Below are 16,860 nucleotides of genomic sequence, written 5' to 3' on the forward strand. Positions count from 1 at the left end.
CTAAAGTAACGGTGTATATGGGGTCCAATGCATACTGAAAACATTCGAACAACTGCTTACATTACCAGCGTCTCATTTTTTATGAACTGTGTTTATGTAAACATAATATTTGCTAAATGTTTGCAAGAAGACATTGCTAGTTGGTGATATGACACCATGCAATATCAGGGCTACCAAGCATGTGGTAGATCAGACACTAATATTTCAGTGACCTTCATTCTGTGGTCCAAAATGTTTCACGCATATTGTGCACCGATAGGTTTGTGATCCATGATATATTTAAATACAAATGTTGTTTCATTTTATGGCTAATGGCCAGCCAGCCAAGATTTTACATATGGAACAATGAAGTATAAGTTGTGTTTTATTATTTGGGTGATGACCAGAAGCTTAATTATGTTAATGCTTTTCGTATATCATTAAATCACCAAGATCAGGCTTAGATTTAGAAACTGTTTTGTGTTTGCCATTTGTCCAATCACTGAATGTTGGTACTTTTAGGGAAATACAAAAGTAATGTTACATGCTTTATGTTTCCTATTTGTTTTCCCAGTTATCATTTTATACTTTCCCTATAATAAAAATCCCAATATAAAAGCTAATGGAATTGTTATAATTTGATATAAGTTAATATATTATAAATATATTTTTAAGTACAGTAACCTCTCAAATAACACAAGGGTTAGGTTCCTGGAGAGGTCGCGTTAGTTAAAAAAGCGTTATTTAAACATAATTTTCCTCTAATAAACAATGGTAATATTGGGGGTTACGTTCCTGGACTCTGGGAAAGTCTACCAATTTGAGGAGTTATGCTACTCTAAACTTAAAAGCAACAATATTAATTTGAAAGAAAATCCATGTAAAAAACAGTATATTTGGGGAGAGATAAACAACATTTGGGCCCTAGTTGGGCTGAAGCTTTGTTTACTTCTCCCCAAATACAGTTTTTGTTTTTTATGTGGATTTTGTTTCAATTCTGCTTCATTCACGGCATTGTGAAAATTCTGCAACATTATTAATGCATTAGTAGGTCATAAAAACACTATAGTAAAAGCAACATTTTCATTACAGTAAGTAGGTCGCAAACAATAACAACACACAGCCTCAATTCATCTATGCATCACTCGTCGTCTGCTGCTGTCCCTCCCCACCCCGCTCCCCCTCCCCACCCCGCTCCCCCACCTCCCGCTGCTTCCCTCCCTAAATTTGTTGTCCTTTCTCTTCCTCTTCCTGTGACTCCCATGCTGCTGGTGATGAAGATAACTCCCTTAAGTTTTCTGTCTTCTTCATAAAGAACTGCTCTATCTTGGTCTGAGTAGTTTTCTTCTTTCTGTTCCGCAGCATCAAGTTGTAACAATTTAGATCTGCCATCACTTTCCTGGTCAAATTTTGTCCGAAAATGAGCCAGATTGCTCAGAATGGGGCCAAACTTCATTTTCGTATATTATAGTTCGAATAAAACAAGTTTAAGCAACAGGCAAATAAAAATATTATTTATCCATAAACTGCCACACACGGTCTATCAGCTCGGGACTGCCCTAGGCGCGCGCGGCTAATTTGCAACCATCACGTATGTGTAAAGTCGTGTTAAATCGAGAAACCCTTGTTAGTTAAACATATCTCCTTAAATATTTGCTCGTGTTAAAACAAAAATGCGTTTTTTTAAACTCGCGTTAGTTGAGAGGTTACTGTACTGTATATATCTATATATATATATATATATATATATATATATACAGTATATATATATATATATATATATATATATATATATATATAGTATCTATCTATCGCCAGACGCCTCAATCCCGTTTGGGGTGGCCACAAACAAATCGCCTCCAAGTCGCCCTGTCCCCCGCCATTTCACTCCCCTGCTCCCAACTCACACCCCCCTCTCTCATATACCTCTCCACCCCATCTCTCCATCTCATCCTCGGCCTCCCCCTCCCTCTTTCCCCCTCCACCTCACTCATATACACTCTCTTCGTCAGTCTTTCACCCTCCATCCTCTCCACATGGCCAAACCACCTCAGTGTGTATATATAGTAGAACCTCGATTATCCAGGAGCCATGGGGAATTCAAGATGCCGGTAAAACTATTTTTCCGGATTATCGATTAACTCCTTAACCGCGGGCATGTTTTTCTCTGTCCTGCGGGCATATTCGAGCTCTGACAGACTCTCAAAAAATATTTGCCAAAAATCAGTTATTAGTCCTAGAATATTAAAATTACATATGCCTATGGCACATACCTTCAGCTTTCTCCTGGGATGTTTGTTGAGCCTTTGTCGAGTACCGTAGGACTTGTGGAGACCTCTGAAGTTGGGTAATGAAGTCTCCATTTTACACTTCCCAACAACCCGTAATATGATTACCACAGCCAGATATTATCACTAGAAACACTGTTCTATGATTATCAAGTAGTTTGGAATCCATACTCCAAAAAAAAAAACTGTAAAAACAATGAAAATTACGAGCGCGTTTGACCTTCCCACTTGCGCTAGTTCACCGCTGGTATTCTGTCATTTATTATTCAAACAAACACTCACCCTTTATATTCCTATTATTATATAACACTTATATATATCTGCGGTCTTTATCCATAAGTTTCCTTCAGTAGTATTAGTTTATTGTCACTGAAGTCATTCAATTTTTCGTTCATTAAAATACGTAGAGAGCCACGGATTCACTTTCACTGTTATAACCTGAAGTATTTGTACTCATATTCTTATATTACTATTTATTTACCTTTCTATTTACATTTTCTATTGTATTTTCAATATTTACACTTCTATTTTTCTTGCACTATGTTATTCACTGTCACTTGCAGTAACATAAAACTATATTACACTGTTCAGTCATATGTACATCCATTAGTTCACGTTCCACTGCAGAGACACTTAGTCCTTTCCTGCTTCCCACACGAGTTTTTCTGGGGGTAGAGGTCACGGGGCCCTTTGCAGTGGACGCAGAAGTGGCGGAAATGGCGGGGCACGAGTCCGACATGCTTTGACCACAGAGGAGGACAAGGAACTGAATGGCGCGGCTTATCTGAGAAGGCAAGGGTTGACAGTGACAATGGGGCTGACAGCTGCTAACTTACATGCTAAGAAATTATTGGTAGGAAATCTCGGCAATACATAAAGAAATAGGTAGTTCCAGGTGAATGTAAATGTCACTTAGGCTTCTCCCTTCCTTTCTTATTTATATTTTTATTACGTAAATAGATTACAAGGCATAATTCATAGGGGAAATTACCATGGGAATTTAACGAACGAGTGCATGTGAGGTGTTGTCAGTTGATAATTAGCCAATTCCAGGTGTATACCACTATCACTTACCTTATTTCTTTTTGTTATATATTATTTTGTATAAGTATAGGGCATAGGGCTTATTTCAATGGATGAAATCAGTGGAAAAATCCGGGGGAGATTTGCTTTAGCACAGCGTGGCAGGGCAGGCGATAGGAAAGGGTAAAGGAGGTGAGATAGGGAGGGGTGAGAGGGTACTGGAGGGGAAGTAGGGAGGGGAGTCAAGAACGGGGGAAAATGGCTAAATTGTCAACAATGGATGGGAGTGCAGATGAGATTAGGAGTGCTGACTATTGGTGGACAGTAGCAGTACTTGCTAAAAAATTATTAGTAGGAAATCTCAAAAATACAGAAAAAAGTAGGTATTCCAGGTGAATGTAAATGTCACTTAGGCTTCTCCCTTCCTTTTTTATATATATTTTTATTACGAGAATAGATTATACAGCATATTTCAAAGGGAAAATTTCCGTGGGAAATTAGCGAACGAGTGCACGTGAGGTGTTGTCAGGTGATAATTAGCCAAATCAAGGTGTATAGCACTATCACTTACCTTATTTCTTTTTGGTATATATTATTTTGTATAAGAGTAGGGCATAGGGCTTATTTCAATGGATGAAATCAGTGGATAATTCTGGGGGAAATTTGCTTTAGCGCAGCGTGGCTGGGGAGGTGAGAGGACAGGGTAATGGAGGGGAGGTAGGGAGGGGAGTCAGGAACGTGGATGAGATTTGGAGTGCTGACTAATGTTGGATATTGGCAATACTGATAGATGATACAAGCCACACTTGTAAGCCCGGGAGAATTCAAAATAACACAGAATCACAAAAGTGATGCCCCACGGTATGATCCATTGCACCCGAGCGTCACAAAAGTGACGCCCCGCGGTTAAGGGGTTAACACCTATTTCCTGTTGTCTTACACCGTACACTGTAGATGCAGCGTGACTTGCATAGACAGTAATAGTACCACATACATAATAATTAATGTAATAATACATAAAATTAATGTAACATGTATATGTTACTGGAGCATCGACAGGTCATGGGTGAGTACACATTACTATCTATCTATCTATCTATAGCCCGACGCCCTAATCCCGCAAAGGGTGGCCGCAGACAAAACGCCTCCAAGTCACTCTGTCACCCACCATTTGACTCCCCTCCCCCCAACTCACCCCCCCCTCCCTCATATACCTCTCAACTCCATCCCTCCACCTCATCCTCGGTCTACCCCTCCCTCTCCCTCCCTCCACCTCACCTACATACACCCTCTTAGTCAGTCTTTCATTCTCCATCCTCTCCACATGTCCAAACCACCTCATTAGTGTATTATTGTACATTGTATGCTATATATATACACATGTTACATTAATTTTATGTATTATTACATTAATTATTATGTATATGGTATTATTACTGCATATGCAAGTCACACTACTTCTATAGTGTACGGTGTAAGACGGTTCCGAAACAATTCGCCGTCAAGTCAATTTGCCGTCAGACAATTCCCCGTCAAAACATGGACGATTCCCCATCAGGACAATTTGCACCCTGGACGATTCCCTGTCATCAGTAATCCACCTCCCAACCTGCCCAAAAGCCACTCAACCTCTACTATAATGATTTTACTAAATGTCTGATACAACTGCATAATGTATAATAAACTTATGTTTACTGAACTAGTACTGTAAAAAGTAAATGTTAACCACTATTGTATCCTTCAACTATGCTACGTACATTATTTTTTTCCTTTTTTAAAATTTTCCTTTTTTTCTTTTTTATATTTTCCCCTTTTTTCATTTTTGCACTATTTATTGTACATGATCACTCATCATCATCACTTATCACCATCACATCATCCTCATCAGATTCAGATTCAGAGGGAGGGCTGGGTGGGGGTGGCAGAGTTGTGGGTGATGCAGGCTTATCGACGTGAGTGGATAGGCTGGCTGGGGGTTGAACAGGCCTGATGGGGAAGACTGGTGGAGCAGCCGTTTTTGCTGGAGTCCTTGCTGGTGTGGACATTGATGCATCACTATCTGGGAACCCCACACATGAACAGGAGGATACAAGTGAAATGTTTGCAGTTTTTGCATGTTTAGCCCTTGTGAAAAAGTCTCTGATGTCTGGCTGTTTGATTGCTACATGACGGCGATATTGGAAGTCATCATAATGGCTGTGAAAATGAAGCAGTTCATTAGCTGTGTAGGCTGGATTTATCTCCATGAATCGGATGATCTTTCGAAATGATTCATCAGCATCTTTCCACAAGACGATCGTACTCCTTCCTCCTCTTCCTCATCGGTTGAATCCACCTCTTCTACATCTTTCTTTTCGGGCAAAAGAACACTGTCGATGATTTCCTGGTCAGACAGAACTGATATTCCACCAAATATTACAGAAAATTGCGATAAAACAGTGGTGTGTTGTGGTGTTTACACTGTTAACCCCCAGAACAATGGCGGGGACTACAGTGATGTACTCTGGTGATGAAGGAATGAAACCATTCTGGCAGGATGGTTGCGCTGTGAATTTGAAATTCTGGTTAGGTTCTGGAATTTCCCCGGTTGATTGATTTTGGAATTTTTCTTTAAATTTTCCAGTTTAGCACCCATTTGGGTTGATTGGCTTGTGGATAATCGAGGTTCTACTGTATATATATACTGTATATGTATGCATATGTATATAGCTAAGCCTCAGTAACTCAGACTAACTGAGGGGTAACTCGGTCCGAGTTATGCAATTGTCCGACCTACATGGGCTTGTCCTCTAAATCCGCCTAAATCATCTAATTTTCATGCATACAAGTATTAACCCCTTAACCATGAGGCGTCACTTTTGTGACGCTCGGGCGCAATGGATCATACTGCAGGGCATCACTTTTGTGATTCTGTGTTATTTTGAATTCTTCTGGGCTTACAAGACGTGGCTTGTATCATCTGTCAGTACTGCCAATATCCAGCACTAGTCACCACTCCTAATCTCATCTGTTCTCACATCCATTATTGACAATTTAGCCATTTTTCCCTGTTCTTGACTCCCCTCCCTACCTCCCCTCAATTACCCTCTCCTCTCGCCTGCCCGGCCACACTGCACTAAGCAAATCTTCCCCAGAATTTTCCACTAATTTCATTCATTGAAATAAGCCCTATGCCCTATTCTTATACAAAATAATATATACAAAAAAGAAATAAGGTAAGTGATTGCGCCATACACCTGGAATTGGCTAATTAACACCTCACAACACCTCACGTGCACTCGTTCGCTAATTTCCTCCGGTAATTTCCCCTTGAAATATGCCGTATAATCTATTCTTGTAATAAAAATATATATAAGAAAGGAAGGGAGAAGCCTAAGTGATATTTACATTCACTTGGAACTACCTAATTTATTATGTATTGTCTAGATTTCCTGCCAATCATTTCATAGCGTATATATTAGCAGCTGTCACCACGCTGACATTGGCAGCCCTTCACTGCCCCTAGGCAGCAGCCTTCAGTTTACTGTCGTCTTCCAAGGTGAGACCACGTCGGATTCGCGCCTGTCCAATTCCACCGCCTTTTAGCCCCATGCAAAGGGCCCTGTGACTTCTACCCCTACTAAACCTCGTGTGAAAAGGGGCAAAGGGCTAAGTGACTGCTGTGGAACGTGAACTGGCTAATTTATCAATGATAATGATGGACAGGGAGTACGATCTTTCTGGTGACTCTAAAACAGTGCAAGTGGAAATGTAAATAATGTGTAAACAGCAAGTGAAAACAGTGAATGTAAATATAACTGAACAGTGGAAAATGGTTTTATAAGCTACTGCAAGTGACAGCGCATAATATAGTGTAAATAAAATAGAAATGTAAATAATGTAAATAAAATAGAGAATGTAAATAGAAATTTAAATGAGTAGTAATATAAGAATACTAGTATATATACTAGGAGTAATGAAAGTGAAAGTTTCACTCTAGCATGTATGAATACTATGAGTTATGAAAGTGGAAGTATAAGTGACAGATTCGCTCTCAATGCTAGTATACAGGACGAGAAAGTGAATGCTACGTATTTTGCTGAAAGAGAAATTGAATGCCTACAGTGACAATAAACTACTATTACTGAAGGAAACTTATGGATAAAGACTGCAGATATATATAAGTGTTATATAGTAATAGGAATATAAAGTGTGTGTTTTTATGAATAATAAATGACAGAATACCAGCGAGGAACGAGCGCAAATGGGAAGCTCATGCGCGCTCTTAATTTTCATTGCTTTCACAGTGTTTTTTTTTGGAGTATGGATTCGAAACTATTTGAGAATCATAGAATAGTGTTTCTAGTGATAATATCAGGCTGTGGTAATCATATTACGGGGTGTCAAGAAGTGTAAAGTGGAGACTTCGTTACCCAACTTCAGAGGTCTCCACAAGTCCTACGGTACTCGACGAAGGCTCAACAAACATCCCAGGAGAAAGCTGAAGGTATGTGCCATAAGCATATATAATTATAATATTCTAGGACTAATATCTGATTTTTGGCAAATATTTTTTGAGAGTCTGTCGGAGCGCAAATATCCTAGCGGGACACGCAAGTCGCGCCAAAACAACCCCACGGTTTAGGAGTTAAGGCAAACCAGTGTACAATATATTAAAAGTATGATGTCTCGTAACATTATACTATATTTATGACAGTTGTGCAAAGGATATTACATATAGTGAGATGAGCAATGATATGATATATATTCCATGTGTCTAGTGGTGCCCTGAGAGATAGAATTGCTCTGAGGATGAGGAGCTGTTGTCCAGTTCTATTTCCTCACCATCTCTGGAGGTTGAAGGCAGCACTGAGGGCGGTTGGGCCTCAGCAGAGGTTGAAGGCTGTTGTGATGGCAGATGGGCCTCGGTAGAGGTTGAATGCTGTTGTGATGGTGGATGGGCCTCGGCAGAGGATGTAGAGGGAGAGATGGCGAGGGCAGTTGGCTGACGGAAGAAAGTCTATTTTTGACTGCTTTCCTGTGCCGTATTGCGTCCCGATAACCACCTCCTGAAAGGCTCATAGGTGATGATAAAAAACCTGAACCTGATGCTCATTACTATTGTGCACCCAATGTACAATTTTTCTCCATTGCTTGATGCACCTCGGACAGCTTCATCAGTGGGAAACAGTACCACACACGTCACTGCTCACCGTGTAAACAATGAGAGTTTGGCATCAGATCAACTCAGCCTCATGGTGGAACAGGTTTTTTTAACCCCTTAACCGTGGGGCGTCATTTTTGTGACACTTGGGAGCAAGGAATCATACCGCGTGGCATCACTTTTGTGATTCTGTGTTATTTTGAATTTGCCCAGGCTTTCAAGTGGTGGCTTGTATCATTTATCAGTACTGCCAATGTCCAACACTAGTCAGCACTCCAAATCTCATCTGTACTCCCATCCATTATTGACAATTTAGCCATTTCTCCCCATTCTTGAATCCCCTCCCTACCTCCCCTCCATTACCCTTTCCTCTCGCCAGCCCGGATGTGCTATGCTAAGTAAATCTTCCCTGGAATTTTCCACTGATTTCATCCATTGAAATAAGCTCTATGCCCTATTCTTATACAAAATAATATATACAAAAAAGAAATAAGGTAAGTCTATCTATCTATCTATCTATTGCCAGACGCCTCAATCCCGTTTGGGGTGGCCACAAACAAATCGCCTCCAAGTCGCCCTGTCCCCCGCCATTTCACTGCCCTGCTCCCAACTCACACCCCCCTCTCTCATATACCTCTCCACCCCATCCCTCCATCTCATCCTTGGCCTCCCCCTCCCTCTTCCCCCCTCCACCTCACTCACATACACTCTCTTCGTCAGTCTCTCACCCTCCATCCTCTCCACATGGCCAAACCACCTCAGTGTGTTCCTCATAACGCTTCCTATCACATCCACACCACAACGCTCCTTTATATCCTCATTCGCCAGCCTGTCTCTCCATGTGACTCCACAGGCTCCTCTTAAATAACTCATTTCCACTGCTCTCACTCTTGACTTGTGTCCTTCCAACAATGTCCAAGCTTCACTTCCGTACGTTAGAGTTGGTATCACAATACTGTCATGTAGTAACTTTTTCACTTCCATGCTCACTTCCCTGTTTCTTATCACTGCTTTCAAGGAACCAGCAACCTTTCTTCCCTACTGTACCCTTTCAAGCACTTCACCCTCCAAACCTCCATCCTTACTCATCACACTACCCAAATACTTAAACGTACTCACATTTTCCAATAAGGTAAGTGATAGTGCCATATACCTGGAATATGCTAATTATCACCTCACGTGCACTTGTTCGCTAATTTTCGCTGTTTATTTCCCCCATGAAATATGCCGTATAATCTATTCTCGTAATGAAAATATATACAAGAAAGGAAGGGAGAAGCCTAAGTGATATTTACATTCACCTGGAACTACCTAATTTATTATGTATTGTCTAGATTTCCTGCCAATCATTTCATAGGGTATATATTATCAGCTGTCACCACGCTGAGATTGGCAGCACTTCACTTTCCCTAGACGGCTAGGCCACAACACTGTATTCGGTTTACTGTCGTCTTTCAAGGTGAAACCACGTCGGATTTCCGCCTGTCCAATTCCGCCGCTTTTTAGCCCCATGCAAAGGGCCCTGTGACCTCTACCCCCTACTAAACCTCGTGTGGAAAGGGGTAAAGGGCTAAGTGACTGCTGTGGAATGTCAACTGGCTAATTTGTCAATGATAATGATAGACAGTGACTACGATCTTTCTGGTGAGTAAAACAGTGCAAGTGGAAATGTAAATAATGTGTAAACAGCAAGTGAAAGCAATGAATGTAAATATAAGTGAACAGTGGAAAATAGCTTTATAAGTTACTGCAAGTGACTGTGCATAACACAGTGTAGCATAACACAGTGTAAATAAAATAGAAATGTAAATAATGTAAATAAAATTGAGAATTTAAATAGAAATTTAAATGAGTAGTAATATAAGAATACTAGTATATATACTAGGAGTAATGAAAGTGAAAGTTTCACTCTAGCATGTATGAATACTATGAGTTATGAGTGTGGAAGTGAAAGTGACAGATTCACTCTCAACGCTAGTATACAGGACGAGAAAGTAAATGCTACGTATTTTACTGAAAGAGAAATTGAATGCCTACAGTGACAATAAACTACTCTTACTGAAGGAAACTTATGGATAAAGACTGTAGATATATATATGTTATATAGTAATAGGAATATAAAGTGTGAGTGTTTTTATGAATAATAAATGACAGAACACCAGCGGCAAACTCATGCAAGTGGGAAGGTCATACACGCTCATAATTTTCATTGCTTTCACAGTGTTTTTTTTTGGAGTATGGATTCCAAACTATTTGAAAATCATAGAATAGTGTTTCTAGTGATAATATCAGGCTGTGGTAATCATATTACGGTTTGTCGGGAAGTGTAAAGTGGAGACTTCGTTACCCAACTTCAGAGGTCTCCACAAGTCCTACGGTACTCGACGAAGGCTCAACAAACATCCCAGGAGAAAGCTGAAGGTATGTGCCATATGCTTATGTAATTTTAATATTCTAGGACTAATAACTGATTTTTGGCAAATATTTTTAGAGAGTCTGTCGGAGTGCAAATATGCCCGCGAGACACGCAAGTCAAGCAAAAACAACGCCATGGTTTAGGGGTTAAAGGGCGATGGAACTTTGAATTTTTCGGATGTCCGTTTAGTGACCCCTTGTCTGACTCACACAGGGATCAGTTATAAGTGTCCAACTTCCTGAGGCTTGACTGCATATACAGTAAAATTCCTCTAATTTGACCACCAATAATCTAAATCTCCCAATACTCCAAATTTTTGAAGGTGATTTTTTTTTTTTGGGGGGGGGGCATTTTCCTAAGGATTTGTTCTGGCTTGGGCTTTCTCTTGGACTTGGAAGTACATGCCTGCAACTATTCAGCTACACTTCTGTGCATTTTCAGTGTCTAAAGCATAACCCAGATGATTTTAAGCGTTTATTTAATGATCATCTACATATTCCTAATGTTTTCAGAGGTCTCTCTCAATAGTCCGAAAAAAACAATACTGTAGTCCGAAATACCCTTGGTCCCCTACAATTCAGATGACAGGACTTTTACTGTATATATATGTATATATATATCTGTCTGTCTATCTATCTATCTACCTATTTATCTAAATATCTGTATCTATCTATCTATCTATATACTGTATATATATATATATATATATATATATATATATATATATATATATATATATATATTATAGATAGATAGATATAGATAGATACATACATAGATATATCTATATCTGTCTGTCTATCTATCTATATACACACACACACACACACACACACACACACACACACACACACACACACACACAAGGCACCGAGGAGAGCAGATACACGTCGCCACCACTCCATACCTGGCCAACTTGGCCAGTGGCATTACATAAATTAGTATCTTTATATGAGTCAAGCTCTGTACCAGGTTAGACTAAATGGCGTTCTGATATAAAAAAGAAGAAGTTTTAAGTAAGACTTGTTCAAACAGTAAAGAAAACAAAGTAGCGCAAGAATGCGCAAAATCAGCTGATCATTTGTTTAGTCTACAACTGCACCAGAGAATGTAAGTAGTTTATGTGCTTTTAGTACTGCAGGATGACCACATACTTTAGTAAAGCAAATTTGGAAAAGAAAAGGGATAAAGGTAGAAAGCAGGATGATGATTTCTACCAAGAACTGGTTGAAGTGGAGGCTCACAATAAACTGGTGGAATGGGTACACAGACTAGAGATGGCTTTCCAGAATGAGATTGATGAAATTAAGAAAGAGATCCACTTGCAAAGGGAAGAAATAGAAAAATTAGGAAAGGAAGTCAACAGGAAAGACACAACCATAGATGAGTTGACAGTAGAAGTGGGTACACTTAGGAGGAAAATTAGTGAAATGGCAAGTACAGTAGTCAACCATGAAAGTATTATGGAAGAGTTCAAAAATGATACAGAGACAGTTAGGCAAGTAAGCAGTCTGATAGACCAGAGCAGTGATATTGAGGAGAAGATAACACAGGTGAATGAAACTGTGCAAAGCTACAAAAATGATGTGGAAACCACATATGCTGAAATGGTGAAAGTAAAGAAAGACTTAGAAACAGGGGTGGAAGAAAAAAGCATTTAAAAGGAAGTGAAAAGAATAATCCAAAACAATCCTAAATTAGTCAGAGATTCAGCTGATATCAACAAAACTATAGTAATCACTGGTACAGAAGAAGAAGAAGTAAAAAACAAGATCTCAAGAGACAAAAAGGAGATGGCAAATGTAATGAGCATATTGAAAGAAGTATTGGAGGAAATCTGTAGTAAAGACATAGAGGAACTCAAAAGGTTAGGGAAATACGAGGGAAGCAAGTCAAGGCCTTTAAAGGTAACCTTCCAGAGTGTAAACACCGTGGAGATACTAAAAAATGCAAAGAATCTTATGGAAAAAGAGGAGTTAATAAATGTATGGATAAAAAGATGCCTAACACAAGAGGAACTGGAATTACTGAAAGAGAAGAGGGAGGAAGCAAAAACAAAAAATGAGGGAAGATCAGAGGAGGAGAAGAATACATTTTTTTACAAAGTAATTGGATTGCAGGTACGAAAGTGGTACATAAACAGGAAGGAATAAAAAGGAGGAAGGTAGTAGAACCAAGTCATGACAAGTATATAAACAAGATGATTAAGTTGATGTACTCAAATGTGGATGGAATGGTATCTAAATTATTAGAGATGAATGATTATATCAGAGAAAATGAACCACATATAATATGCCTAACTGAAAATTAACACTAAGAATATCAAATGACATCCTAAACTTAGAGGAATATAATATATGGAGAAAAAATAGGAACTTAAACAAAGGAGGAGGAATTATAATATTAACTAAGAAAAATCTCAAAGTCAAAGAAATAGAACTAGATATACCCTCACAAGTAGAATTGATTGCAGTTGGGATCAATACTTCGGAAGGGAAAGTAATTGTAACCAATTTGTACGTGCCACCCAGATCAAACGTATGGGAAAGAGATGAATATGAGGACCTGGCAGAGAGCTCATTCAGTGTTTAAGAGCACTACTACATAAAAAAGAAAAGAAATTGGAAAGAATTATACTAACTAGAGATTTTAATTCAAATATAAATTGGAGTACTCTAGATATAATAAGCCAAGAAAGCTGTTGGGATCAAAAGCTCCTGGATCTCCTGCAGGGGTTTTTCCTAATGCAACATGTATGGGAAAGCACTAGAACAGAGGACTTGATGTACCCTCAATGCTAGATCTCATATTTACTAGACAAGAAAACGATATTGACAATTTAATATATCACCCTCCACTCGGCAAAAGCGACCATGCAGTACTAAATTGCAACTTCAGGATTGCATATGACATAGTTAACAGCAATGAAAGTTACAAAAAGAGCCTAAAATATAGAAAGGGAAAGTATCATGACCTATAGAAGTACTTCTTAGAAATTGATTGGGGAAAGGAGCTTAGAGGACAAGATTTAAATGCTTTATATAAAAAATTCTGTAAACTTTATGAAATAGGGGTCCAGAAGTACATCCCACAGCACAAAGAAGCAGAAAAGAAAATAAAGAAATGGTTCAATACAGAATGTAAAAAATCAAAAGAAAAAAGAGATTTGTTGTGGTATAGATACAGAAGACACAATAGTGAAAGGACGTACAACAATTATAAACATGCAAGAAACGATTATGCAAGAATAAGGAGGGAAGCCCAAAAACAGTTTGAGGAGGATCTATCTATCTATCTATCTATCTATTGCCAGATGCCTCAATCCCGTTTGGGGTGGCCACTAACAAATCGCCTCCAAGTCTCCCTGCTCTCAACTCACACCCCCCTCTCTCATATACCTCTCCACCCCATCCCTCCTTCTCATCGTCGGCCTCCCCCTCCCTCTTCCCTCCTCCACCTTACTCACATACACTCTCTTCGTCAGTCTTTCACCCTCCATCCTCTCCACATGGCCAAACCACAAAAAATAGGGATCAACCGAAGCTATTTTACAGCTACGTCAGAAGCAAAACCAAAGTAAAAGATAAGATACAATCCATTACGGACAATGGAATCACCTATACACAAGAGAAGGATATTTGTGAAGCACTAAACAAGAAATTCCAATCAGTTTTTACAGAGGAAAAAAATTTTGAGAAGGATTATGTGGAACATGCATGCTCACACGTACTACCAGATATACAAACATCAGAAAAAGTAATACAGGAGGAGCTGAGTAAATTAGACAAAGGAAAAGCAAATGGTCCTGATGAAATTTCATGTTGAGTGATACGTGAATGTGCAAAGGAGTTAAGTAAACAATTATTTTTAATTTTCAAGAAATCCTCGAGACAAGGTAAACTACCTGATATTTGGAAGAAAGCAAACATTGTTCCCATATTCAAGAATGGGAATAGACAAAATCCACTTATCTACCGACCAGTACAGTATCACTAACCAGTGTTGTAAGCAAGATATTAGAAAAGCTTATATGAAAGGCTTGGGTAAATCATCTAGAAGAACACAATATGATAGCAGAAAGAAAGTTTGGATTCAGAAAAGGAAAATCATGTGTTACTAATCTGCTGAGCTACTATGACGGAGCAACAGACACATTACAGGAAAGAGAAGGATGGGTGGACAGGATCTATTTAGATTTCAAGAAAGCATTTGACACAGTACCACACCAAAGACTTTTATGGAAACTGTACCATCAAGTAGGAATTCGAGGCAAACTGTAATGTTGCATGCAAGACTTTCTCATAAAAAGAAAAATGAGAACAGTACTAAGGGGAAATTACTCATCATGGAAAGAAGTGACTAGTGGAGTACCACAGGGCCCAGTGCTAACACCAATAATTTTTTTTAGTGTATATAAATGATATAGACAGTAACACTGGAAATGAAAGCTATCTAAATATGTTTGCAGATGATGCAAAAATACAGAGGAGAATTACTAACACAGACTCTTGTAAAGAGCTACAAGAAGAATTAAATAAACTTCATGACAAATGGAATTCAATGTGGACAAGTGTCATGTAATCAAGTTTGGTAAAAGTGGAAAACAACATGATTGGGATTATATGTTAGGAAATAAAACCCTACACACATCAGAAAGACAGAAGGACCTAGGTGTGATTATCAATAACAGACTATCTCTGGCTGACCACATCAGTGAGATGATACGGAACATGTATACACTGCTTGCCAGTATGAGAATAGCATTCACATACATAAATGAAGACATGCTAAGAAAGATAATAACATCATTCATCAGACCAACCCTGGAGTATGCATCAGTAGTCTGGAGTCCTCATCTCAAAAAACACATAGACAAGATTGAAAAAGTTCAAAGGGCCGCTACAAGATGGTACCAAGCTTAAGGGATTTAAGCTACAAAGAAAGACCAAATGAACTGAATCTACCAGCACTACAGGAGAGAAGGAAAAGAGGTGACATGATTATGCTATATAAATGCATATCAGGGAAGGAGAAAACAGACATAAATAGACATATGGGGAAGCATCAGCAAGAGAACATTGCAAAAAACTGCATGAGAGAGGTGGTAAAGACGTAAGGAAATTTAGTTTCCCAAATAGAGCAAGTGATCAGTGGAATGCACTACCAAATGAAATAGTGTGTGCCAAAAGAATTAACAATTTTAAGGATATGTACGATAAATATGGTTTAAGACACGGGACAGTACGAGCTTGATTCATTCCTGTAAAGATACAATTAGGTAAGAACAACTAGGTAAGAACACACACACACCCTGTATATCTACATGGAATGTAAGGGGTGTAAGTGATGCGGTGAAAGAAAGAGAGATTGTCCAGATACTTGTGGATGTGAAAGTGGATGTATTTGGACAAACTGAAATGAAAAGGTGAGAGTGTGAGACAATGGGATTTTGGATGAGGTATATGTGCAGGAGTAGGTGAGAATGGAAGGGCAAAAGAACGAGTGTGTATTGTTGTGAGTAACAGATGGAAGGTGAATATAAGACAGTATGGATCAGTTGGCTCAAGGATTGTGTGGGTAAAATTGAAAGTTGGACTATAATTGTGGGCAATTGTGTGCATGTGTGCACCAACGCAAGACCGTGCAAGCGGAGTGAGAGAAGAGTTCTGGACGAATGTGGAAGCGTACTTGAAAAAGTTTGAAAGGAGTGAGAGAGTGTTTTCGATTGGAGATATGCATGGAAAAGTAGGGAATGTGAAGGTGGATGGAGTAGTCGGTGAGTGGAGTGTGCCTACCGAGAAGGATGAGAATGTCAGTGCTTTAGTGGACATTTGTTTTGGGAGGAGGTTGATGATAGCCAGTACCCTCTTCAGGCACAAAATGATCCATAGGCATACCTGGCGAGTGATGAGAAGGATGGGTGGTGAACTGAATGAATGGAAGGCAATGATTGATTATGTGTGTGTCTATGACAGAATGAGAAGGTGTGTAATGGATGCAAGACTATATAG

General features: G+C 39.1%; 1 protein-coding gene across 1 annotated transcript in view; it reads left to right on the forward strand.

The window, feature by feature from the left end:
- Positions 1–16,860, forward strand: part of LOC145406699 (leukocyte elastase inhibitor-like) — a 622,781-nt gene that overhangs the window by 381,155 nt on the left and 224,766 nt on the right. The window lies entirely within an intron of this gene.

Source organism: Coenobita brevimanus, chromosome 71 (assembly GCF_032717465.1).
Source record: "Coenobita brevimanus isolate Jiangsu-jjx chromosome 71, ASM3271746v2, whole genome shotgun sequence".
Taxonomy (NCBI): domain Eukaryota; kingdom Metazoa; phylum Arthropoda; class Malacostraca; order Decapoda; family Coenobitidae; genus Coenobita; species Coenobita brevimanus.